Source organism: Grampus griseus, assembly GCF_964374135.1.
Source record: "Grampus griseus genome assembly, chromosome: 5".
In the NCBI taxonomy this organism is placed as follows: Eukaryota; Metazoa; Chordata; class Mammalia; order Artiodactyla; family Delphinidae; genus Grampus; species Grampus griseus.
In genome coordinates, this window is record NC_138998.1 from 28,060,071 (window position 1) to 28,087,065 (window position 26,995).

Genomic DNA, 26,995 nt, shown 5'->3' on the forward strand with positions numbered 1-26,995 from the left:
AGCTTGGAGGTGGCCTAGTGAGACGTACTGATCCTCCCATGGCTAGCCGAGCCCAGGGACTCCCTGGCTTCCTCACCATACATACCCTCTGAGGCTTCTTATCTGGTTCCTGTAAGTCTTGGCCTCCAGCCCATCTCCTGGCAGAGGGTCACCTCAATCCCAAACACCCAGAACCTCTCCCCTCGATAACCTGAAGTCCATAAACTTTCAATGAAGCAAGGCAGATCCCTTGCTGCTGCAGTTTTCAGTCCCAGAGCAGCGATTCCTGAAATGACTGATTTCACCTAGTACACGTGCTCCAGTATGAGAAGAAATCACAACAAAATTCTCATATAATCTTGGAGGGAAAAAAAAGGCATTTTTAACTATGACCTCAATCACATTCCATAAAACAAAAGACTGATAAATTCAACTAAATTAAAAAAATTTTTAAAATTATTTATTTATTTTTGGCTGCCTTGGGTCTTTGTTGCTGTGTGCAGGCTTTCCCTAGTTGCGGCGAGCGGGGACTACTCTTCATTGCAGTGCACGGGATTCTCATTGCAGTGGCTTCTCGTTGCAGAGCATGGGCTCTAGGCACGCGGGCTTCAGTAGTTGTGGCTCACGGGCTTAGTTGCTCCTTGGCATGTGGGATCATCCTGGACCAGGGCTCGAACCCATGTCCCCTGTATTGGCAGGTGGATTCTTAACCACTGCACCACCAGGAAAGCCCTAAAATTTTAATTTTTAAAGTGTTTTTTTTTTTTTTAATTTCTCTTTGGTCGAGCCATGTGGCTTGTGGCATCTTAGTTCCCCGAACAGAACAGCGATCGAACCCAGGCCCTCAGTAGTGAAAGTGCTGAGTCCTAACCACCGGACCACCAGGGAGTTCCCTAAAAAAATTAATTCTTGACTGTAAAACCTGTGTAAACAAATTCAGAAGACAAGTAGCAAACTGGGAAAATATTTTTAAATACATATAACAGAAGAAGAGCTTAATTTCTCTAATATAAAAAGAGATCCTCTAAATAGGTAAAGAGCAACCCCTAAATTTTAAAATGGTAAAAGTTCCGAGAAGAAAATTCTAGGTAAACGACTCTTAAAAATTAAAATATTCTCAGGACTTTCCTGGCGGTCCAGTGGTTAAGACCTCGCCTTGCAATGCAGGGGGTGCGGGTTCAATCCCTGGTCCAGGAGCTAAGATCCCACGTGCCTCTCAGCCAATAAACCAAATCACAAAACAGAAGCAATATTGTAACAAATTCAATAAAGACTTTAAAAATTGTCCACATCAAAAAAAAAAAAAAAGATTAAAATATTCTCAGTCTTACAATGAGAGAAATAAAACTACGTAAAGTTGGTGATAGTCAACAATTATTTTTACCTAAAATTCACGGCAATTTCCTATGGCTAATATTAATACAAATTAAAACAACATTGAGGTACTAATGTCATCCTTTCGTATTGACAAAGGTTCATGTTGGCAAAACTGTAAAGTAACACAGACCCTGAGGGCAGAAGGCTAAGGCATACAATCTCTATGGAAGGTGATTCAGCAGTTTTCTCTCAAATGACAAATGTAAATACCCTTCGACCCAGCTATTCCTCCACTAGGAAATGATTCTACAGATCGACTTACATACTTGAAATGTACACAGTTATTTGCCACATTGTTTGCCATCTCAAATGATTAGGAAAAAAATAAATGCTCGTCAGTTGGTAGACTGGTTAAATAAATTATGGTACGTTCACACACACCCACATACAACAAAGCAACAGTAAAAATAGAATGAAATGATCTCTAAGATACACTGATAGATTTTTTAAAACCATACACACAAGGCTCAGAACAATGTGTTACCATCTGGGTAAACAAATATAAATGTGTGCGTTATGGTATCTGGAAAAGCTGAAGACGTCTGTTTTGCCTAGAAAGGGGACCCTAGGGTGAATGAAAAACAGAGGTAGTAGGGAAACATTTCACGAAATATTGTTTTGTGCCTCTTGGATTTTGAACCCTGTGAATAATTACCCATTCAAAACAAACAACAAACAAAACAACCAGCCCTGGCAGGGCTCTCAGTATATCCTATCAAATACCTCGCTCTAACCAAGGCATTAGCATAACAAGAAGTAGAAAGATAGATAATCTCAGCAATTCAGGGTCCCTCCTCCAAAAGTCTGCTCTATTCTTGTTTTTTGTATTGTCCCGGGACATTCTGACTGGGCAAAGGTCTGTGGAGCCATTTGGTAACACTAGACTTAAGGTCTTAAGCAGATGCTAGTCTGAGCTTCCTGAGCTCCTGCTGGGCTGGCCCTGGCCCTTGAGGAATCAATGAGGCAGGAAGCCAGGGACCTGATGGCAGGAGCTTAGAGGCAACCTGAGGAGTCAAAACTAATCCAAGCTGGAGACTGAGTTCAGAGACAAGGTAGGAAAGCTGCAAAGTGAGACTGGGGAGCAGGCTGCCAAGAGACACCAGGCCAGCTAAGCCTGAAAAGGTGATCTGCAGTGGACCAGGAAGTCCTCCTGGGTCTGGGAGCCAAAGCGGGGGAGCAGGAGTGGCCCCATTAACCATCACTCCCAGGACCCACTTTTGTGCTTCCCATGCCTGCAACTCAGCTCTGCGTGGTTGAAGGTTCTGGCCCCCAAAGGGGTTGTGTTCTCGCCAGGGGAACACAAGCAGGGTCTCACTGAACTACGAGCCACAGCTCCTCCTCAGGGTCCTGCCGATGCGAGGAGTCACCACACTGGCAAGAGAAATTGACCCTGCTGAGCAGATGGCAGGTAGAACTGCTTTGACACCGTGACAGGGGTGAGGGGGTGGGAACCCACGTGATCCACATCAGTGCCCCTTGGTGCTCCCTGTGAATGGACACGTGTAGCAACCCCGGCCTCAGATGGTTATGATTATATTGACTGAAAAAAATGCAAAAATTCTCAACCTAAAAGCTGAGAGTTATGTTTTATTTGGCAGACGTTATGAGGGCTTCCAAGCCCGGCAGGCAGCCTCTCAAATAGCTCTAGGGTCTGTTCCGAAGAGGGAGAGGAGGAACCAGGATACATAGGAGTTTTGCAACAGAAATCAGATAAAGAAAACCAGACACCAAGTTAATTTAGTGCTTTTCTATGTATGGGAAGATGCAAGAGTCCGGGCTCTTTGAAATCATTCCTTTGATATGCACCTTAGCTATGTAGGGCAGGTATCCTGTACTTCCCATCCCCAGTCCCCTCAGGGTGTGCCGCTGGGGGCAGCTGTAGTGGCTGATGGCTTGGTGGCCAACATCCTTTGTTTGCTCATATGGCAAGCAGCATTCTTAGTCCACAATAACAAGAGTCATACCACCAGGTAAGCTACAGCCTGCAGAGGTGACCAATGAGCGTGAGTGAAATTTAGAGTAAGTCGTGGAGCAGAGAGAGGATAAATGCCAGTTGTAACCGAGAGATCAGCTGCATGAACGGGGACTGTCGTTGTCCAATAAGCTCCTTCTGTGTCCCCTCAGAAAGAGAGACCTCCAGGAGCCAAGCAGGAGCTGCTCCCTGGACCTGTGGAGAAGAGAATTTGTACAGTGAAGTGGCCATGAGACTGTGCCTCTCATATCTCCAACTGCGGGAGTGTGTTTGACCATCACGACTTCCCTCAGGCCACCCACAGTCAGTGACTGAGCACAACAGGGGCCCCAAGGTGGGCCTGTACCCTGGAGACATGGGACTCTGCTGACAGGCAACTTCAGCTCAAGGACCCCTCATCAGCAGAGCCAGAACTTTTTTAGAAGTGCACTGCTCTCTGAGACTTCGTGTCTACCCTTCTCCCTCCTCCCCTCTCCTCCACACAGCCTGATGCTCTCCCAACCTCTTCCTCCAGCTTCCTAACTGGTCCCCTCTCAGGTCTTTTCCCAGTGAATCTCTTGGGGCCTAACCTCATCTTGGCATCTACTTCTTGGAAGACCTGAACAAACACAAACGTTATTGCTATTGTGTTTAAAACATAGTTCTGAGCTTCTCGGCAACCAAAGGAAAAAGCCTGTATTATTGTGCGATAACCATTAGTGCTCTTCATCAAATAATTCCGGTTCCCCCACTTCCAGGCACATTGGTAAGATTGCTTCCTTGAAATAAGTTGCTCCAAGTCAATAACGTTCTTGGGATCCTTTTTACAACCTTAACCCAGCCTTTCCTGACTAATATACATTGGTTTCTTTTATCTAATTCATTGTTTGCCAATAGCCACGCTACTGCCATTTTGGATCAGACTATTCTTTGCTGTGGGAGACAGAACTTTGCATTGTAGGATGTTTAACAGCATCACTGGCCTCCACTGACTAGATACCAGTAGCCCTCCCACAGTTGTGACAACCAAAAATACCTCCAGACGCTGGCAGATGTCACCTAGGGAACAAAATCACTGTCAGTTCAGAATCACTGATGTAACTAATAGCAGCAAAACTTTTCTTCAAAAAGAGATAAAGTTTAAAATGGAATTATATAAATGCTCAATTAAAACCAGACGATAGGGACTTCCCTGGTGGTGCAGTGGTTAAGAATCCGCCTACCAATGCACGGGACACTGGTTCGAGCCCTGATCCAGGAAGATCCCACATGCCACGGAGCAACTAAGCCTGTGTGCCACATCTACTGAGCCTGCGCTCTAGAGCCCGTGAGCCACAACTACTGAGCCCATGTGCCACAAGTACTGAAGCCATCGTGCCTAGAGCCCGTGCTCCACAACAAGAGAAGCCACCGAGCACACTGCAACAAAGAGTAGTCCCTGCTCGCCGCAACTAGAGAAAGCCCGCACACAGCAATGAAGGCCCAATGCAGCCAAAAATAATAAAATAAATAAATTTATATATATATGTAAAAAAAGACAGTAGAAAGAAGAGAAGAGGAAAGAAATAAAGAACAAGTACAACAAAGAAAAAACAGTTACCAGCATGGTGGATATTAATCTGATGATACCAATAATCACTTTACTTTATTTTTCTATTTTGACTGAGCTGTGAGGCTTGTGGATCTTAGTTCCCCAACCAGGGATCGAATCCGTGACCCCTGTAGTGGGAGCGTGGAATCCTAACCACTGCACAGCCAGGGAATTTCCCCCCAGTAATCACTTTAAATGTGAATTGTCTTAAGCGAATGAGAAGGCAAGCCACAAACTGGGGAAAATATCTGGGAACTCTTTGCTTTCTGCTCAGTTTTTGCTGTAAGCATAAGACTGCCCTAAAAAATAAAGTATATTTTTTAAATAGTTTAAAAATGTAAGTGGGCTAAATACACAGATTAAAAGACAGAGATTGGGCTTCCCTGGTGGCACAGTGGTTGAGCGTCCGCCTGCCGATGCAGGGGACACGAGTTCGTGCCCCGGACCCGGAAGATCCCACATGCTGCAGAGCGGCTGGGCCCGTGAGCCATGGCCACTGGGCCTGCGCGTCCGGAGCCTGTACTCCGCAACGGGAGAGGCCACAACAGTGAGAGGCCCGCGTCTGCAAAAAAAACCCTTCTGCACAGGAAAGGAAACCATCAACAAAACAAAAAGGAAACCCACAGAATGGGAGAAAATATTTGCAAACAAAGTGATTAGCAAGGGATAAGTCTCCAAAATATACAAATGTTAGCGCAAGTTCATGTACCCGATGCACAGTGAGGCCAAACAAACCAAATGTCAGAGTTTGGAGCAGAGAAAGGCTTATTGCAGGGCCATGAAAGGAGACGGGTGGCTCATGCCCTAAAAAGCCCTGAGCTCTCTGAAGGGTTTCAGCAAAGCATTTGTAAAAGCCAGGTGAGGGAGTGGGGGTCACAGGGTAAGTGATCAACTGGTACACACTTCTCTGACTGGCTGATGGTGAGGTAACCAGGCAGTGTCACAGGGGTTAACCTTATCAGTCCTTAGGCTCCAGGAGGCTATGTGCTCATGGTCATCAGGTAGTTAACATCTTCCATTTAATGGGGGGTTTTCACTTCTGTAAAACAACTCAGGAAATGTGCATCAAATACTGTTATCTAGGTACTTCAGAGAGGAGCTAAAGCAGAGGATACGGGGGAAGGCCTGTCCCAGGAAGCCCCCATAGGGTCCTGCTCGGTTACACAAACAGCTCATGCAGCTCAATATCAAAAAAATAAAAAAACCAATCAAAAAATGGGCAGAAGACCTAAATAGACATTTCTCAAAAGAAGACATACAGAGGGCCAAGAGGCACATGAAAAGATGCTCAACATCACTAATTATTAGAAAAATGCAAATCAAAACTACAATGAGGTATCACCTCACACTGGTTGGAATGCCCATCATCAAAAAGAATACAAATAATAAATGCTGGAGAGGGTGTGGAGAAAAGGGAACCCTCCCATACTGTTGGTGGGAATGTAAATATTCTCCACTACGGAGAACAGTATGGAGGTTCCTTAAAAAACTAAAAATAGAACTACCATATGATCCAGCAATCCCACTCCTGGGCATATATCTGGAGTAAACCATAATTTGAAAATATATATGCACCCCAATGTTCATAGCAGCACTATTTGCAACAGCCAGGACATGGAAGCAACCTAAATGTCTATCAACAGATGAATTGGTAAAGAAGATGTGGTGTATAAACAGTGGAATATTATTCAGCCATAAATAAGAATGAAATAATGCCATTTGAAGCAACATGGATGGACCTAGAGATTATCATATTAAGTGAAGTAAATCAGACAAAGACAAATAACATATGATATCACTTACGTGTGGAATCTAGAAAATTGATACAAATGAACTTATTTACAAAACAGAAACAGACTCACAGATTTAGAAAACAAATTTATGGTTACCAAAGGGGAAAAGTGGGGGGCAGGGATAAATTAGGAGTTTGGGATTAACATATACACACTACTATATATAAAATAGAAAATCAACAAGGACCTACTGTATAGAACAGGGAAATCTTCTTAATACTCTGTAATGAACTATATGGTAAAAGAATCTGAGAAAGAATGGCTATATGTATGTGTATAACTGAATCACTTTGCTGTGCACCTAAAACTAACACAACATTGTAAATCAACTATACTTCAATTAAAAATAAAAATAAAATAAATAAAATTGAAAATACATAAATAGGAAAGACGTGATAAATCTCCTTTGCAGAAGAATTCCAGATAATTTATATAGATATTCTGCTGTGTTATGGGTTGAATTGTGTCCCTCAAAAAGATATTTTAAAGTCCTAAACCCCAGAATTTCTGACTGTGACCTTCGTTGGAAAGAGTGTTGCGGGTGGAATCAAGTTAAGATGACGTCATTAGGGTGGGCCCCAATCCAATGTAACTGGTGTTCGTATCAGAAGAAGAGAAGGCCACAAAGACAACAGGGGGAGAACACTGGGTGCCAGTGGAGGCAGACTGGAGTGATGCATCTACAAGCCTGGCAATGCCAAGGGTCACCAGCAGCACCTGATGCCAGGAGAGAGGCATGGAGCAAATTCTCCCCTAGAGGCTTCAGTGAGAACATGTGGGAGAATAAATTTCTGTCACTTAAAGTCACCCATTTGTGGTACTTCATTACAAAACCCTAGGAAACTAAGTCATTCGTGAAGGAGCTAGAGCATAATTCCCCAGTCCTTAAGTGTGTGTTGGGCATAGTGATTTCCTTCCAAGGAGCACAGTGTGGAAAGGGGGAAAAGAGTAACTTTCCAATGGAGAAACCTGACAGTCACGACCTCAGCCAGGTGATCAAGGTCAGTATCAATAGAGATAACTCATGTTGGTAGTGCGCACCTTCATATGATACAATGAATATTGGACGTTATCTTTGTGGTCTTCCTCGCAAGAACCCGTAACTCCAGTCTAACCATGAGAAAAACACCAGACAAATTCCAACAGAAAAACATTGTACAAAAGGGACTCATGCTCCTCAAAATCAAGGTCATCAAAACCAAGGAGAAATTCTCACAGCCAACAAGAGCCTTAGACATGATAACTCAGTGTAACTCAGTGTAATGGGATCTTGGATCAGAAAAAGGACATTAGGTAAAAATTAAGGAAATCTGAATAAAGCATGGTTAATGATTAATGATTATTTATCAATATTGGTTCATTCATTGGAACAAGTGTACCATATTAACATAAGATGTTAATAGTAGAGGAAGTTGGGTATATGGGAACTCTCTGTACTAGCTCCTCAATTTGTATGTAAGTCTACAACTGCTCTGAAAAATAAAGTGTATTAAAATAAAAAAAATTTTTAATGATAAGAAAAGCCAATGCTGCAAATATGTCAGTATTCTCCAAACTATAAAAGTTGACAGATTTTGTTTAGAAAAGAGATCAAATTTTCCCTGGTGCTCACTCAAAGAAAATTTGTCATTGGCTCTTTATACCGGTGCTGGTGGTCGCTGTAACAGGGCCATTTGTCTTCTACTGAAGCTTTGTGTTTTTTGTGACAGGAGTGTTCCCTGTGTCACTTGATGACTGTAGATGAAAGATAAGGGCCAGAAAACCAATCTGACCAGGTGATCTCTTAGGAATATGCAGAAGTAATAAACAATTCTAGGTAACACATAGAACTTGCTATGTAAGCATTTTAATTATAATGACTCTTTTTTTTTTTTTTTTTTTTTTGCGGTATGCGGGCCTCTCACTGTTGTGGCCTCTCCCATTGCGGAGCACAGGCTCCGGACGCGCAGGCTCAGCGGCCATGGCTCACGGGCCCAGCCGCTCCGCGGCATGTGGGATCCTCCCGGACCGGGGCACGAACCCGTGTCCCCTGCATCGGCAGGCAGACTCTCAACCACTGCACCACCAGGGAAGCCCTATAATGACTCTTTTTATCCTCACAATATCCTTATAGAATAAATATCATTAATTCTCCATGTTACATTATGGAAACTAGGGCACAGAGAACTTTAATAACATGCCCAAATCATATAGCAAGTAAATAACCTAGCTGGAATTTGAACCCAAGCCAGCTAGTCCCAGACTCTGGATCTAGACATTATAGCATACTGTGGGAAGCCAAAATGTAATAGAGAATTTCATGATAACTTATGAAATCATGGGAAAAGTGTGGCTGGAGGGATTATGCAAGTCATAATAAACTATTCCAAACCTGTTGCTTAGTACATTTGTATAGGAAGCATAACATAGGGATCAAATAAAGTGTACTTCAATAAAAATTTTTTTAAAAAAGCAAAACATAGGGATCAAAAATGTGGGCCCTGGAACCAGACTTCCAGAGCCTAAATCCCAGCTCTGCTACTTACTTGCTGTGTGAACAAAGCAAGTTACCTTCTGTGGTAGCCAGAATAACGGCCCCTCCAAAGATGTCCATGTCCTAATGCCCAGAAACTGTGAATACATTAGGTTATATAGCAAAGGAGAATTAAGGTTGCAGGTGGAATTAAGGTGGACTAATCAGCTGGCCTTAAGATACGGAGGTTGTTCTGGGTTATGCAGGTAGGTCCAGTGTGATCACAAGGGTCCTTAAAAATGGATGAGGGAGACTGAAGTGAGAGTCAGTCAGAGTCAGAAGAGTTGTGACGATAGAAACAAGATCGGAGCGATGCTATATGAGAAGAACTCGACCCACCATTGCTGGCTTTGAAGCTGGAAGGGGACCATAAGCCAAGCAATGCAGGCAGCCACTAAAAGCTGGAGAAGGTCGGGAAACAGATGTTTCCCTAGATCCTCCAGAAGTAAAGCAGCCCTGCCTACACCTTGATTTTAGTCCAGTGAGACCCACTTCAAACTTCTGACCTCCAGAAAGCTAAGATAATAAATGTGTTGTTTTAAGCCACTGAGTTTGTGGACTTTTGTTACAGCAGCAATAGGAAACTAATACACCTCTCTATGCCTCAGTTTCCTCACTTATAAAACGGAGAAAATAAAATTATCTCATAGGGTTATGGTGATGATGAAAGAAAATACAGGTAAAACCCTTGGAAGAGGGCACAGTACATAGTAAGTTGCTCAAGAAATGCTAGAAAACTACTTAATATAAACAGTTGAGGGAAGGAACCACAGTGGATGCTAAAAATATTAGGTGAAATATTGGTCAGGAACAGGATGTCACAATGGTGACCAAAGGTTACCCCATAGTTTACATACTCATTGCAAAAGGGGCAAGTGACTTTATGATGGAGAAATCTGCAACCACCACCTAAGCTCAGTCTTCAAACATAACATCACCGAAGGTGGGACCCCAGACATTGATGTCCCTCCTGATAGGATGCAATATAAAGTACAACATTAACTTTGAAATACTTACTAAAAAATGTTAATCTGAATCGAATCAAGCTACAGAGCTGACTTTCCATTTGCAGCAAATGCAAGGAATAGAGGAGGAAGTTAAATAACAACATGAAGAAACATTGAGATAAATCCTGTACGTGGGGATACTCTACAACTGTCCTTTTCTCTTCAAAACTGTTGTGTCATGAACCAAAAAAAAGATTGTGAAAAGGTGGTTCTCGACTCTACTCGTCATTCAGGAACCCAGGCCTCTCCCATCTGTGATGCTGCCATGGTTCACACTCCTATAAGGAAGGAGAAGGGGGCAGGATGTGGCGGGATGGCTTTTAATACCATGCCTTAAAGTGACATCCTTCAGCTGCCACTTAAATTTCTTTGGCCATAACTTCACCTGGCCCGTACCTAACTGGAAGAGAGCTGGGAGATGTGCCTGGACTCTTGGAAACGTCAAGAAAGGGGTATGGTGACCATCCAACCAGACTCTCCACACACGTTAACACCACTTACCCCCAGTAATGCAGCGCTCAGCGTGGCCCCTGTCAGGTAGTCCTAAGCCATGCACACCTTCAGTGTCATGGTATTCCTCGCTCTGAGATGGACCAGCAATCCAGGGTCCTCCCTTCCCCCTTCCCCCCCACACAGCCAGTCGGTCACAAATCTGACTGGCTTTACATATCTCTAAATAGCCTTCCCCTCTCCCACTGCAACTGCCAGAACCTAGTGCAACAGCCTGTGGTCTGGCCTCCCTTCATGCAAGGATCCTGCTCTTGGAGGAGCAGGTGGGAGGTGGGACTATATTCTTGTAACAGGCGGCAAGTGAGCAAATAAATGGGCAAGACAACTTGCTGTGAATAAGCCAGAGACTGAAATGGTAAAGAATGACTCTGCGGGGTGAGGAGAAGCGAATTTATATCGGGCTGTCAGGGAAGGCTGCACTGAGGAGGTAGCCGTGGCAGAGAGAGTCATCCGGAAAAGCAGTATTCCTATTTCTGTGTGCTGTTGCAGAACCCTGCCGCTCCCCCTTCAAGTGGTAGAGCCCGTGTTTCCTCCACTTGAACTTGCACAGGTGTTTCTTTTTGTTTGTTTGTTTGTTTTAATATTTATTTATTTATTTACTTTTTGGCCGCGCAGCGTGTGGGATCTTAGTTCCCTGACCAGGGATGGAACCTGCACTCCCTGCAGTGGAAGCCCGGAGTCTTAACTGCTGGACCGCCAGGGAAGTCCCTGGACAGGTGTTTCGACTTGCAAAATTAATAAAGTACAATAGAAGTGATGCTATGTGACTTCTTAGGCTGGGTCATAAAAGACATCACAGCTTCCACCTGACTCTCTTGGGACCCCTTGAACAACCAAGGTCCCTCGCCTTCAACCCTGGTTTAACTAACAGACGACTGCCAGCCCCAGTGTGCCAGCCATGAAAGTGAGCCATCTTTGAAGCAGATCCTCAGATCTCGGTTGATTTGCCCCAGCTGTCGCCATGTGGAACAAAAATGCATCTTCCTCATCAAGCCCTACCCATATTACAGATAGATAATAAGCGAAACAGATAACTGCTGTTCTGAAGCCACTGAGTTTGGGGGTGTTTCATTAGGGAGCAATAGTACTGAGTTAAGTCCTAAATACTAAGGAGCCAGCCATGAAGAAATCTTCACAAAGCATTTTAAGCATTGCTAACGACTCCCATGGCTCTAAGGCAGGAACAAACTTGGCACACTGAAGGAGCAGGTAAGGCCATGTGGCTGAGGGGGAGGGTAATAAGACGTGTGGTGGGAGAGGAAGGCTGGAGCCGTATCATGCAGAGCCTCGCGCACTGTGGTAAGAAGTTTGAAATGTATCAGAAGTTCTGTGGGAGCCTTTGGAGGGTTATGAGCAGAATAATAGTGGGGTGGGCTTGTCCCTGAAAGATGGCTCTGGCTGCTCTGGGGGGAGTGATCTACAGCAGGACAAGAGTAGAAGCAGGAAGACCAGTTAGCACATCACTGCAGTTGTTCAACACAAACACAACGGTCACTAAGCGGTGAAGAGAAGAAAATAGATTCTGGGCATATTCTGTAGACACAGCAGGCCTTGTTCTTTTTTTGTTTTGTTTTGTTGTGTTTCTTCTTTTGTTTTTAATGAACTTTTTTTTTTTTGCTGTACGCGGGCCTCTCACTGTTGTGTCCTCTCCTGTTGCGGAGCACAGGCTCTGGACGCGCAGGCTCAGCGGCCATGGCTCACGGGCCCAGCCGCTCCGCGGCTTGTGGGATCTTCCTGGACCGGGGCACGAACCCGTTTCCCCTGCATCGGCAGGCAGACTCTCAACCACTGCGCCACCAGGGAAGCCCTGAATTTTTTTTTTAAGTATAGTTGATTTACAAAGTAGTGTTAATATCTGCTATACAGCAAAGTGATTCAGTTATATATATACACACACACACATATACCTTCTATTTTATTTTTTTAGTTTTAAATTTTTGATTAATTAATTTACTTATTTATTTATTTTTGGCTGTGTTGGGTCTTCGTTGCTGCTCATGAGCTTTCTCTAGTTGCAGTGAGTGGGGGCTACTCCTTATTGCGGTGCGTGGGCTTCTCATTGCGGTACCTTGTCTTTGTTGTGGAGCACGGGCTCTAGGCACACGGGCTTCAGTAGTTGTGGTGCATGGGCTCAGTATTTGTGGTTCACGAGCTCTAGAGTGCAGGCTCAGTAGTTGTGGTGCACGGGCTTAGCTGCTCTGTGGCATGTGGGATCTTCCCGAACCGGGGATCAAACCCATGTCCCTGCATTGGCAGGCAGATTCTTTTTTTTTTTTTTCCTTTTAAAAACATATTTTTTTATTATGAAACATATCATACACACAGATAATTATTTAAAACCTACATGTTCAACTTAACAACTAGGTATAAAATAAACACCCTTGCCACTATCACCCAGGTCAAGGTAAGAACATGGCCAGCAGTCCAGAAGCACCCCCAGTTATAATTATTTTTCAGTTGAATTTGTTGTCAGCACTTCAGATTCAGGAGATTTTATATGAAAACCCACTTTCTGGCCTCTCTTGAAAAATCAGACAATGCAGTCGCACTGGGACCACATCCAGCAGGCAGATTCTTAACCACTGCGCCACCAGGGAAGTCCCTATACCTTCTTTTTTAAAACATTCTTTTCCATTATGGTTTATCATAGGATACTGAATATAGTTCTCTGTGCTATAAAAGGACCTTGTTGCTCATCCATTCTGTATATAACAGCCCACCTCTGCTAACCCCAACCTCCCACTCCATCCCTCCCCCAACCCCCTCCCCCTTGGCAACCACCAGTCTGTTCTCTAGGTCTGTGATTCTGTTTCTGTTTCATAGATAGGTTCATTTGTGTCATATTTTAGATTCCACATATAAGTGATGTCATATGGTATTTGTCTTTCTCCTTCTGACTTACTTCACTTAGTATGATCATCTCTAGTTGCATATACAGTACGCCTTGTTGATACACAGGATGAGAGGTGAGGGATAAGGAAAAATGAAGGTGAACTTCTAGGTTTTTCTCTCAAGCAGTCAGGTGAATAACACTGCTACTGGCTGGAAGGGGAGGGCTTGGGGAGGAGCAGGGTTGGGGTGGGGAAACTTCCCTTTCCCTCAGGATGTCCAATTTCCATGTGGTTGTAGAAAGAATTTCAAGCTGCTTAAACAATGTTCACTAAGTTATGGGGAGGCGAGTATAGAGCTTCCGGGTCTGGTGGGGTGGGAGATTCTGATAACTACTTGACTTTCCTTAAGAACTCCTTTCTGTTTGTTTGCCTATATAGCTTTAAGATCCTCCATGCAGAGTGTGGTTATTATAATTACTATGGCAAAGATCCCAGTTGGAAGCTAAAACACACCCAGAGGAAGAAATTGAACTCAACATGTAGGGAACCCAGCCAAGCACTTTCTCCAAACCGGATTCCATTAGCTGGTCTGGAGAAGAGTCCCTGAGTGACCAAGAGAAGGGGACCAGGCCTTAGGTGCCTACTGGAAGAATGGCTAAGAAGAGTCAGGGGAAAGAAGGATGAACTTCTGGAAGGGCTCTTAATATAGGCAGAAGACCCAGACTGTTGGAAGCAGCTGCTGGGTCTCCTATGGGGAGAGGGAGGAGAAGGGGACATGGGGCTGCCCAGCAGCAGAGGAAGCAGTCTCAGGCCAAGCCACACCTAGATGCCTTCCTTTACTTTCCTCTTCAGCCCGAGTTCCAGGAGCTTGCCTGATCCACTCAATTCCCTCCCTCATTGGAGGCATCTCTGAAGCTCAGAAGGAAACTGCTCTTCACCTGGTCTTCAGTGAGGGTCATTCACCTCCAGGCTTCATGGAAATCACCTCACAGGACCCCAGGTTGGATGGGTCAACAGAGGGAAGCAGGGTATCCAGTCAGGCTCTCTATACAGGCAAAGGATAGGCAATCACAACAGCAGGGACAAGGACACTCAGTGACCTGGATTGTCTTTGCTGATTCCCACTCAGAGTCCCAATTCTACTGATTCCTCTCTCCTGTATTTTTCAAGTTTGCTTCAACTTTCCACTCCATTGTCTCCTCCATGGACCCACAGTACTTGCTGCCCAAATACTACTTCTTCTCACTCTCTCTCCAAAATATGGTAAAGGGTCTCAAGATTAACCATGACCCATCAAACCGCCAAAGATAACTCATACCTGAGAATTGCTTCGTTTATTCATTCAACAATTATTTAGTGCAGTCCTACCATGGGTGACTGTTAAGGAGGTTATTGCAGTAATCCAACTAAGAGATGATGGAGACTTGGACCAGTATGGTAGTAGTGGAGGTGATGAGAGGTGGTTGGATTCTGGATATATTTTGAAAGATAGAGCCAACAGGATTCCCTGATGGATTGGACATGAGGTACGAGAGACAGAAGAAGAGAAAGATGCTTCCAGGTTTTGGGCCTAAGCATCTCAAAGGGTGGTGTTGCCATTTTCTGAGAGAGGAAAAAGAGCAAGACAAGCAAGTTGAAAGGACTAAATCAAGAGCTTGATTTTTGGACATGTTAAATTTGAGATGCTTATTTAGACATTCCAGTGGCAATATTCAGTTAGCAGCCTGGAGTTCCTGAGAAAGGTTCAGGCTGGAGATAAAAATTTTCAAAACCTTATCCTGCCTTACTCTGCTCATAAGCAAAAAGAAATGCTGGAATCAGAGGGAAACTGCAGAATTTCAACCAACAAAGAGCAGGAAGCATAACACCAACCAAGATATCTAGAAATGTTGTGGTTGGCATCGTCTAACGGAGCTGGTGAGCAACTTCTCTCAGAGACTGAATGAGATCATGTATCTAGAGTTCTAAGCTCCTATACAATGGGCACCATCACTGAAAGTGTCTGCAGTGGTCCCCTGCCCATAGAGACTGATGTAGGAATAATCTTACCCCACTAAAATGGAGATGGACCAATGGCCTTTCTAGATCTCTTCTCTCCCAAGGTCAATATCACTATTTAAAACCAAACACCCTTTCCTCCCTCAATAAACTTTCTCCTCTCTTCCTTCACCTTGGCCTATCCCTTCTCCTACTTAGAAAATAAAAGCTACCATCCACATTAATGAGGACAAACAGAGGGTAGGGATAAGGGAGTAGGGGAATAGGGCGTGACCATACCTAGCAATAACCAACCTTAAATTCTTGTTATGTGTATTTTACTTTATTTTAATTTTTTTGTTTGTATTTTGTTGGGGTTTTTTTTGCGGTATGCGGGCCTCTCACTGTTGTGGCCTCTCCCGTTGCGGAGCACAGGCTCCGGACGCACACGCTCAGTGGCCATAGCTCACGGGCCTAGTCGCTCTGCGGCATGTGGGACCTTCCTGGACCGGGGCACGAACCCGTGTCCCCTGCATCGGCAGGCAGACTCTCAACCACTGCGCCACCAGGGAAGCCCTAATTTTTTATTTTTGTCTGGATTGGGTCTTTTTTGCTGCACACGGGCTTTCTCTAGTTGCAGCGAGCAGAGGCTACTCTTCATCGCGTTGCCCAGGCTCATCACTGCAGTGGTCTCTCCTGTTGCAGAGCACAGGCTCCAAGCGCACGGGGCCAGTAGTTGTGGCACACGGGTCCAGCTGCTCTGCTGCATGTGGGAGCCTCCCGGCCCGGGGATCAAACCCATGTCCCCTGAGTTGGCAAGCGGACTCTTAACCAATGTGTCTTCAGGGAAGTCCCTGTTATGTGTATTTAAAAAAAATTTTTTTTTTTGCAGCTTCTCGAATCTATTTAGATTTGCTTCTTTTTTTTTTAAATGTATTTTATTGAAGTATAGCTGATTGACAATGTTGTGTTAATTTCTGCTGTACAGCAAAGTGATTTAGTTATACATATATGTACATTCTTTTTCATATTCTTTTCCATTATGGTTTATCATAAGATATTGAATATAGTTCCCAGTGCTATACAATAGGGCCATTTTGTTTATTCTATGTATAATAGTTTGCATCTTCTAATCCTAAACTCCCAATCCAACCTTTCCTCAACTCCCCCTCCCCCTTGGCAACCACAAGTCTGTTCGTTAAAAGTTTTTTTTTAATTATTGTTTTGTTTTAAGATATTTGCTGTCAGTGTAATTGTCCTTTTATTGTTGGTTATTTGTTTTTCTTTCTGGATGCTTGGGTGGTCTTTCATCCTCTTGGATTTTTTTTTTAACTTATTTTTATTTATTTATTTTTGGCTGTGTTGGGTCTTCGTTTCTGTGCGAGGGCTTTCTCTAGTTGCGGCAAGTGGGGGGCCACTCTTCATTACGGTGCACGGGCCTCTCACTGTCGCAGCCTCTCTTGTTGAGGAGCACAGCCTCCAGATGCGCAGGCTCAGTAGTTGTGGCTCATGGGCCCAGCTGCCCCATGGCATGTGGGATCTTCCCAGACCAGGTCTCGAACCCGTGTCCCCTTCATTGGCAGGCAGATTCTCAACCAATACGCCACCAGGGAAGCCCTCTTGGATTTTTTTAATAGACTTTATTTTTCAGAGTTTTAGACTCACAGCAAAATTGAGTGGAAAGTACAAGGAGTTCCTATTTACCCCAGACCTCTACACACACACAGACTGTCTTTACTATCAACATCAGTCACCAGAGTGGTAGGTACATTTGTTACAATCGATGAACTTCCATTAACACATCATTATCACTCCAAGTTTATCGTTTACGTCAGGTTTCACTCTTGGTGTTGTACATTCTATGAGTTTGGACAAATGTATAATGCTATGTATCCACCATTATATTATCATACAGAATAGTTTCACTGCCCTAAAAATCCTGTGCTTCACCTATTCATCCCTCCCTCCCCAATAACCCCTGCCAACCACTCATCTCTTTACCATCTCAATGTTTTTGCAAAACTTTTTTGCATTCTTCTGGAATGTCATATACTTGGAATCATACGGTATGTAGCCTTTTCGGATTGGCTTTTTTCACTTAGTAATATGCATTTAAGTTTCCTCCATATCTTTTTACAACTTGATAGCTTATTTCTTTTAGCACTGACTATTCCATGTATTAATGTACAATGTACACATTGTGTGACGTACCATTGCCTACTTACCCATTTACCTACAGCCTTCAGTAGTTGATCATGCATCTGTGTTGCTCTCAAGATGCTATTAATATAGTCTCCCTGTCTTCAATCTTCTGCAGTTTCCCTATAAAGACTGTAGGTTTGGGGAATTCCCTGGCGGTCCAGTGGTTAGGACTTGGAGCTTTCACTGCAGTGGCCCGAGTTCAACCCCTGGTTGGGGAACTAAGATCCTACAAGCCATGCAGCACAGCAAAAAAAAAAAAAAAAAAAAAGTCTATAAGTTTGGATTTATTTTCATTTATTTTTATTCTTGAGATTCATTCTGATTTCCGAACCAGAGAGTTCATATTTTTCACCAATTCTGGAAAATTTCTCAGGCATTTTGTGTTTGAATAATATCTATTTTCTATTTTCTATATTCTTTTCTTCTGGAGCCCAGTTGTCTGTGTGTTAGACCTCTCATTGCATCATTCATGTTTCCTAACATCTCTTTGTTTCTCTGTTTTGCATTCTGAATAATTTCTGCAGCTATATCTTCTAGTTTATTAATTCCCTCTTCAGTTATATCTAATTTGCTTTTTGACCTGTTCATTTGGTGCTTTATGTTTTTTAATTGTAAAAACACATAACTTAAAATTTATCATCTTAACCATTTGTTAGCGTACACTTCAGTAATGTTAACTGTGTTCACATTGTTTTGCAACCAATCACCAGCACTTTTCCATCTTGCAGAACTGAAACTTTATGCCCATTAAGCAACTCCCCGCATTCCCCTCCCCCTGGCAACCACCATTCAACTTTCCGTCTCTATTAATTTAACTAATTTAGATACCTCACATAGGTGAAATCATACATACAGCATTTGTCTTTTTGTGACTGGCTAATTTCACATAGCATGATATACTCAAAATTCATCCATGTTGTAGCATGTATCAGGATTTCTTCCTCTTTAAGGCTGAATAATCCTCCATTGTATGTATATAGCACTTTGTTTATCCATTCATTAATTAGCTGACACTTGGCTTGCTTATACATTTTACCTGTTGTGAATAATGCCACTGCAAACGTGGGTGTGAGAATATCTCTTTGAGACCTTGCTTTCAATTCTTCCAGATACATACATACTTCCAGAAGTGAGTTTGCTGGATCATATGGTAATTTCAGTTTTAATTTTTTGAGGAACTGCCATAATGTTTTCCACAGAGGCTGTAACATTTTACGTTCCTGCCAACAATGCACAAAGCTTCCAATTTCTCCACATCCTCATCAACACTTGTTATAAAGCACAACTGTCCTGGATCAACAAACATAGACAATTTTGAAATTCCTCAGTTTTGAGGGAAGTCTCCAACCACCCCATTTGTGGTTAATTGTTCATTGCCCAACCTGAGCTATTGACTCCTAAATGGGGAGTTTCATGGATGTGTGACAATAACTAGTGGGAGAGTGTTTCCCCACAGCTTCTAGAGATCAGTTCCCAGGGAAACCTGAGAATACAACTCTGGAGAAAAGTTGGGAGAGGAAGTGACTCCTGTGCAGCTGAGGACCACAGATACTTCCTCAGGGTGACCAGAGATTAGCAGGTCCTTTGAACAGGTTTCTCTATTCTCTTCCATTCCAAGGACAAGAGTTCCTCTGCCCTTGTCAGAGAATAGACACCTGCTCTGTTCATCTAGAGGAGGATCCTAATCAGAGAATATTCAGCCTTTAGAAAATGGAATGAACTCCCTGGTGGCCCCATGGTTAGGAATCCACGGGTTCAATCCCAGGTCATCCTACAAGCTGCATGGCGTGACCCCTCCCCCCACACACACACAAAAGAAAGAAAAAGAAAATGGAGACTTTCTTTGGTGGAAAGAAGGCTGCACTGAGAATCTGCAGCTCAGAACCCTGAATTTCAGTTCTGCTCCTTTGGCTCAGAGGCTGTGTGATATGAAGTGAAGTTCCTCCAGGAATTTCCTTTTTCATGGAATACAACTCACTCACCCGCTCTGGACCCAAGCGGGAGACAATGGCTCTCAGAATGCTCTGAATGCCTGTTCTGGTTCAAGTGTGCCTTGCTCTTTCAGCATTCATATAGAGCAGTGAAAAGTCCACTTTTATGAGAAATCTTCATTACTATGTGGTTCCTTCCACCACAGCAAGCCAGGCAAAAATATGACCATGTGTGATCCCTGCTCAGGGAAGTACATAGAAATGAAATGACTTGTGCTACAGTAGTGAGACTACTGGGTGGGAAGGGGGAGAGTTATGGGGGCATGAGAGTTTCTTTTTTAAAATTTAGCTCAACCTTGTTATTATAGTTTCTATTTAATGGTAATATTTAAACACAAATTAAAAATTATACAAGTCTTATAAATAAATTATTCCAGTTTATGTAAGGGAGCAAAATGTGAAAAACCCACCCACCTACACTCCATCACTCAATAATTTATTGCCTATGGCAGTAGGCTGGGTACCCCAGGAAATAGACCATCAGACAAATTTGTGTGCGCGTGGGTTATTGGGAAGTACTTTCAGAAACATCTGTGAGGGAATGAGAGAAGTGAGATGCAGCCAAGAGAGAAGTTAGGTTGCCAAGTAGTAGCAGGTTGCAACAGAGGCTGCAGCAATCCCTGGGGGAGCTCTGAAGCTAGGATTGCCCTTCATAACTGTCCCAAGCTGAAGCAAAGAAGATATGCATTTGTACTGCATAAGAACCAGTCATTAGGGCTTCCCTGGTGGCGCAGTGGTTGAGAGTCCGCCTGCTGATGCAGGGGACACGGGTTCGTGCCCCGGTCCGGGAAGATCCCACATGCCGCGGAGCAGCTGGGCCCGTGAGCCATGGCCGCTGAGCCTGCGCGTCTGGAGCCTGTGCTCCACGACGGGAGAGGCCACAAGAGTGAGAGACCTGCGTACCACAAAAACAAACAAACAAAAACAAACAAACAAAAAAAACCCAACTTAAAAAAGGAAAAGGTAGGGACTTCCCTGGTGGCGCAGTGGTTAAGAATCTGCCTGCCATTACGGGAGACAGGGGTTCAAGCCCTGGTCCGGGAAGATCTCACATGCCACAGAACAACAAAGCCCATGCTCCACAACTACTAAGCCCCGGCGCCTAAAGCCAGTGCTAAAAATAAATAAATAAATAAATGGAAAAGGTAACACCTACTGGTAGAAAGTATATAAAGAAAACTGCATCACTTTGCCCTGTTCAGCAGAAATTAACACAACATTGTAAATCAATGATATGTCAATAAAAAAGAATAATTATTTTTTAAAAAGAAGAAAAATCAGCTGTAATCTCATATTAAAAGAAAAATCTGGGGCTTCCCTGGTGGCAGTTCTTAAGAATCCGCCTGCCAATGCAGGGGACACAGGTTCGAGCCCTGGTCGGGGAAGATCCCACATGCCGTGGAGCAACTAAGCCTGTGTGCCACAACTACTGAGCCTGCGCTCTAGTGCCCGCAAGACACAACTACTGAGCCCGTGCGCCTAGAGCCCGTGCTCCGCAACAAGAGAAGCCACCGCGATGAGAAGCCAGTGCACTGCAATGAAGAGTAGCTGCCCACCCCCCGACCCCCCGTCACCGCAACTAGAGAAAGCCCACGCACCAACGCAGCCAAAAATAAATTAAATAAATCAATTTTAAGAAAAGAAAAATCTGTCAACATTTTAATGTTAATCTTTTCAGCTCCTTTTCTATGTATGACTAATTTTTTAACCTAGTTGACAGACTGAATGGTATTCAAATTCTGTTTATCCTTCTTTCTTTAACTTTCTCTGGAGCTTATCTCTAGTCTGGAATTCTCCCTCTTCCTTTGAAGTCACTATCTTCTTTCAAGCTCTGCCTTTGGGTGAAAGACAAGGCCACAAGCTCAGGAAGGACTCTCCCTTGCTGATGACTTGAAACTCCAGATTCTAGCCCCAGGGCACAGGAATGGCCCAGCAGGATCCACTATCTTCAGGCTGCTCTGGGGTAAGCAGGAAGAAAAAGCATTCCAAGGTAGCAGGACTGATTGGGCTTGAGGGTCAGAAAAGGGGACTGAGGATCCCCTGGCTGTGGCTGACGCTGATTATTGAAAACAACTACTCAAAAGACAACAGTTAGTAAAAGAAGTCTCCCCAGGTGAGACTGGTCACTGCTTCTGCCAGGATCAGGACCCCACAGAGTCTAAACTTTGCTCCCTTTAATCGGGTTGCAAGGTGGTGTGAACCTGAATAAGGGCATTTACTGCACCATGAGATTCCTTAACACTTGAGCCTAATTCAGGAGGGAAAGTGTTTACCTAGACCACAAGGGCAAATCTACATTTCTGGTTTAGAAAAGACCCTTGGAAAATGCTCCTTTAAACTTAACCACAGGAGGAGCAAGCCAACCTTCGGTCAGTCTTAGTCAGAAAACTACTCCGTAGGGGTTCCAGCTGCGCCTGCGCAGGACTGCATCTGCTGGGGTGCGCAGAACCTGCACCTCAGTGAGCGGGCCCTGACGTCTGGAGAAGGAGCCACCAGTTACGCTAGCATCTGAACTTTATATAATAGTGATCTTATACACTATGGGATAAGAATCCACGGATACATTTATAATCAGAGGAAATAAACATTTAGTATACAAGAGTCAATAAGGAGATGAAAATCCATTACAGAACCCAAAATGAAAGTTACTGAGAGTGTTTCAAAATCCCTTAACAGTAATCATTTTGCAAGCTTCATATATCAAATCATTATGTTTATACCTTAATATAATGCAATGTTATGTCAGTTATAGCTCAGTAAAACTGGGAAACAATAACAAATAAAATCCTCTTTGGGAATTCCCTGGTGGTCCAGTGGTTAGGACTCCGCACTTTCACTGACGAGGATGTGGGTTCAATCCCTGGTCCGGGAACTAAAATCCGCCAGCCGGCCAACATGGCCCCCTCCCAAAAAAAATCCTCTGGTCCTCTGCTGTCACAATCTAGACCCTAGAATATTTTAGAAGTTCCTATAGCAAACATACTTGCTGATTTATAAATGAACACTATGGCAGTAATATTGTCTTTGCAATGGCCAAGGTCTTCATGATTAAGGTTTGGACCTGCCACCTCTTTACATCCCCTGCTCTTCTACCATAGTCTGAAGCTTCATAAATGTTTTTGGTTGATGGCAAAGCTGTTGAGTTTCAGTAGACAAATCCGATTATTCTCCCAAAGGAGTGGGGAAAAGGCACAAATAATTGACTCCATGAATATATTTGATTTTGAAGTATAGTGTGATTATTTTATGATAAGTTTGCCTTGGTATTCACTTTACTAGTAGTTCCTGAGCATAAATTAATTACTAGGAAGATGCAAGTGTCCCTAGAAGATTCTTTCAATAGGAAGCTCCTCTCACTGCCCCCTTGGGGCATGTGACAGAAGCTCTGCCAATCAAATGCTGTCTTCCAGGGCTTTGATATTTCAACAAACAGGAGAGGAGGGGTATAACCTTTGGTCTCAGTGGACTAAGAGTGGGGTAGAGCTCTAAAGACCAAAAGGAATTTACTGTCCATATAGTAAACTCAAAAAGGGACACTAGGATTCAATTCCCTCATTAAATTATTCATTTCACAAACATTTACTGAGCATGCAATGTGTGCCAGGCATTGTACTAGATGTTTGCACATACTCATTTCATTTAACAGACGAAGACAGATTCAAAAACTTTCAAGAAACTTGCACAAGGTCACACAGCCAGGCGAGGATCCGGGCCCCTGAGTCCATTCTAGTGCTTTATCTTCTATTCCACAGTTTACACCAAGGATTGCCCACATCTAGTTTTAGGGGTAAAATGAAAGAAAAACACCAAACAGATTCTTTTTAAACAGATGAGGCTGACCTAAAAAGTAGAATTCACTTTATTTCAAGTGAGTATTAAAACTTATGTACAGTCCCTGAGAACACATGGCTGGTAGGGGCGGAGACTGGAAAGATTTCCCAGGAAAGAATGGGTGAGGCCACACGCATACACACCAATACACACAAAACAGAATTCTCCCCCATCAGAAGGGATGAACCTCAAACAGCCAATAGAAAGCTGATGGTTGAGGTGCTTGGAATGAAAACGGTAAACAGTTAGCCTGCCAAGTGAAAGAAACCCAGCTCTACTAGCTTAGACGACCACAGAAACAGCCTCAAGGGCAACGGCAAGTAAGACTGACTCTCTCTTTCTCCCCTTCCTTTTCTTGTCTGTGCATCTCTCTGTAGGTCAACCACTTTGTCTCAGTCAAGTTTCTACAAGTGAATGGAACAATAGCTGTTGGCAGTTTTCAGACTGCACCTCCCAGCCAAGAAGAACTTTACTCCTTTCCCTAGTGCCAGTTCAAACATCCTGGTGTACTGCCAGAGGGTGTGTGTGTGTGTGTGTGTGTGTGTGTGTGTGTGTGTGTGTGTGTCATTAGCAGTGAGGGAGGGGGAAGCAGCCAGTGGTGATAATTATCCAGGAGAAATGGGGAGATAAGAGCCTGCAATGAAAACTTTAAATATCCTCCACATGGAGTTATCATTCTAATTAGCCCCTGTTCTTTCTGGTTATAATTGCAGCATGGTCTTCACAAGTTCAGGAAAGATGTGGCTGAAACAGGAGGTTAATCAGCTCAACTGTATCCCTCATCTACATTTTTTAAAAATTAATTTATTTAATTAATTTATTTTTGGCTGTGTTGGGTCTTCGTTGCTGCGCACGGGCTTTCTCTAGCTGTGACGAGCGGGGGCTACTCTTTGTTGCGGTGTGCAGGCTTCTCATTGCGGTGGCTTCTTTTGTTGCAGAGCACGGGCTCTAGGCGCGCGGGCTTCAGTAGTTGTGGCACGCGGGCTCAGTAGTTGTGGCTCGCAGGCTCTAGAGCGCAGGCTCAGTAGTTGTGGCGCACGGGCTTAGTTGCTCCGCGGCATGTGGGATCTTCCCAGACCAGAGCTCGAACCCATGTCCCCTGCATTGGCAGGCAGATTCTCAACCACTGAGCCACCAGGGAAGCCCCCTCATCTACATTAATAGCATCATTATTTTCATTTATGGGTCTATTCTGTTGATTAGCTTTTATATCTATTAGCTTTGATGGACTGTAACATATGGAAATTTGAGTGTGCTGATCATCTCTGATAACCATCCTAGACTTTTCTGTAGATTTTCTTTCTATATTGACTCAACTTCTATTTCTGTATGTGGCCCATTAACAAGAATAATTCCAAAGGCTTAAATATAACATTTCAGAATTGATTAAGCATGTTATATCCCAGTAGATAGATTCAAACCGATGTTTGCTTGCAAAAGAATTCATTAGACTGTATAGCAAAGGGAACTATATCCAATCTCCTGGGATAAACCATTATGGAAAAGAATATTTTAAAAAATGTATATATGTGTATAACTGAGTCACGTTGCTCTATAGCAGAAATGAAGCACAACATTGTAAATCAACTATACTTCAATTTAAAAAAATAGATTGAGGCTTCCCTGGTGTCGCAGTGGTTGAGAGTCCGCCTGCCGATGCAGGGGACATGGGTTCGTGCCCCGGTCCGGGAAGATCCCACATGCCACGGAGCGGCTGGGCCCGTGAGCCATGGCTGCTGAGCCTGCGCGTCCGGAGCCTGTGCTCCGCAACGGGAGAGGCCACAACAGGGAGAGGCCCACGTATCGCAAAAAAAAAAAAGTAAAACAACAAATAGATTAGAGCCCTATATTTGCATTTTCCTCCTCATTTAGCGTAGGAAAAAAAAAGGGGGAGCAATTGGGGTGGGTGTGTGGGCTGGATTGACTCCCTGCCTTATCACACACCCTGAGACCTTGGGTAGGTCCTTTAGTCATTTAAATTTCCTTTTCATTCTCTCTGAAATGGTTAACATCACCAACTTAGGGATATTGGGAGGAGTAGAGATAACAGATGCTTAGCACAGGGTATGGGAGGCTTAAAAAATGGTGCTTATTGATTTTAACCAAAGCCATTCTCCTACAATGCCCTGAGAGATCTTTATCCCAGGTTGGGATGACTCAGCAGTGCTCCACTATACACTCACTCACCTGTCCAAGGTACACAGAAAGCGATCCATCATCAGTTTACTGGGATATTCCCTCTCTGAGCCCAAATTGCCCTGCACGGCTCATGGTCCATTTGATCTTCCTATTGCACTGCTGTATGACATGGCTTGCTTTGTTAACTCAGACTGTTAACTCTTACATTGTACAATGTTTCACCAACAGTTGCCAAACTGACCTCATTTCCTGCCAAGTTAAACTCATTTCCGTTTTTGATAAGGTTACTAAACTGAACGGATCCTGAGAATACTGCAGACAGTATTATCTGGGTTCTGCCAGGGGGATGATAAGGTCCTGTGGTGTCTCTGTGGCCAGGATGGCCAAAGCAGTGGGGAGTCAGTGTAGATAGCAGGAGTCATAACTGGCTGGACAGTTCCTCCAGCAGCCCTTTGATCAGACCAAGAAGTTTCGTTGTGGGAAGTAGGTAGGTAGGTACAGAGAGGTCAAGCTGGGAATAAGAACTGAAGTGGTCATGAAAAAGATCCTTCAAAATCCAGAGTAGGAAGCCCTTTTGCTCATTCACAGAGCAAACTGAGTGCATGGGCAGGGCACTGTGTAAGGCTCTGGGGACAGAAGAGAACAAAACAGACATGACTTCTGCCTTTTTGGAGCTTATATTCTAGTGGTGGGGAGAGAGACAACAAACACACAAATCATCTGGAAATTTCTAAAACTGATGTGATACCAAGAAAGTAGCATGACTTGGGGCAGGAGAGGGGTGCTCCTTTAGGTATGATTGCCCAGTGAGCTAGAGAATGAGTAGCCAGCTGTGCGAACTTCTGGGGCCATAGCCAGCTAGGCAGAGGGAAGAGCAAAGGCAAAGGTCCCAAAAAGAGAACGTGCGGGGCTTCCCTGGTGGTGCAGTGGTTAAGAATCCGCCTGCCAATGCAGGGGACAAGGGTCCGAGCCCTGGTCCAGGAAGATCCCACATGCCGTGGAGCAAGTAAGCCCGTGCACCACAACTACTGAGCCTGAGCTCTAGAGCCCGTGAGCCACAACTACTGCGCCCATGAACCACAACTACTGAAGCCCGCACGCCTAGAGCCCGTGCTCCGCAACAAGAGAAGCCAACACAATAAGAAGCCCGCGCACCGCAATGAGAAGCCCGCGCACCGCAACAAAGTGTAGCCCCCGCTCACTGCAACTGCAACTAGAGAAAGCCCGCGCGCAGCAACGAAAACATAGCCAAAAATAAATGAAATAAATAAATTTTAAATAAAAGAGAGAGAGAATGTGCTTGG

General features: G+C 44.0%; 1 long non-coding RNA gene across 2 annotated transcripts in view; it reads right to left on the reverse strand.

Moving 5' to 3' along the window:
• Positions 1–2,964: 2,964 nt before the first annotated feature.
• The window catches only part of LOC309822953, a 34,116-nt gene continuing 10,085 nt past the window's right edge, over positions 2,965–26,995 (reverse strand). The window contains exon 4 of one of the 2 annotated variants that reach the window (XR_014296784.1): positions 2,965–3,523. This is a non-coding gene — a long non-coding RNA (uncharacterized lncRNA). Of the gene's footprint in view, positions 3,524–22,984; positions 23,497–26,995 lie in introns of those variants that run through there. The other variant, XR_014296785.1, reaches the window with a different exon arrangement.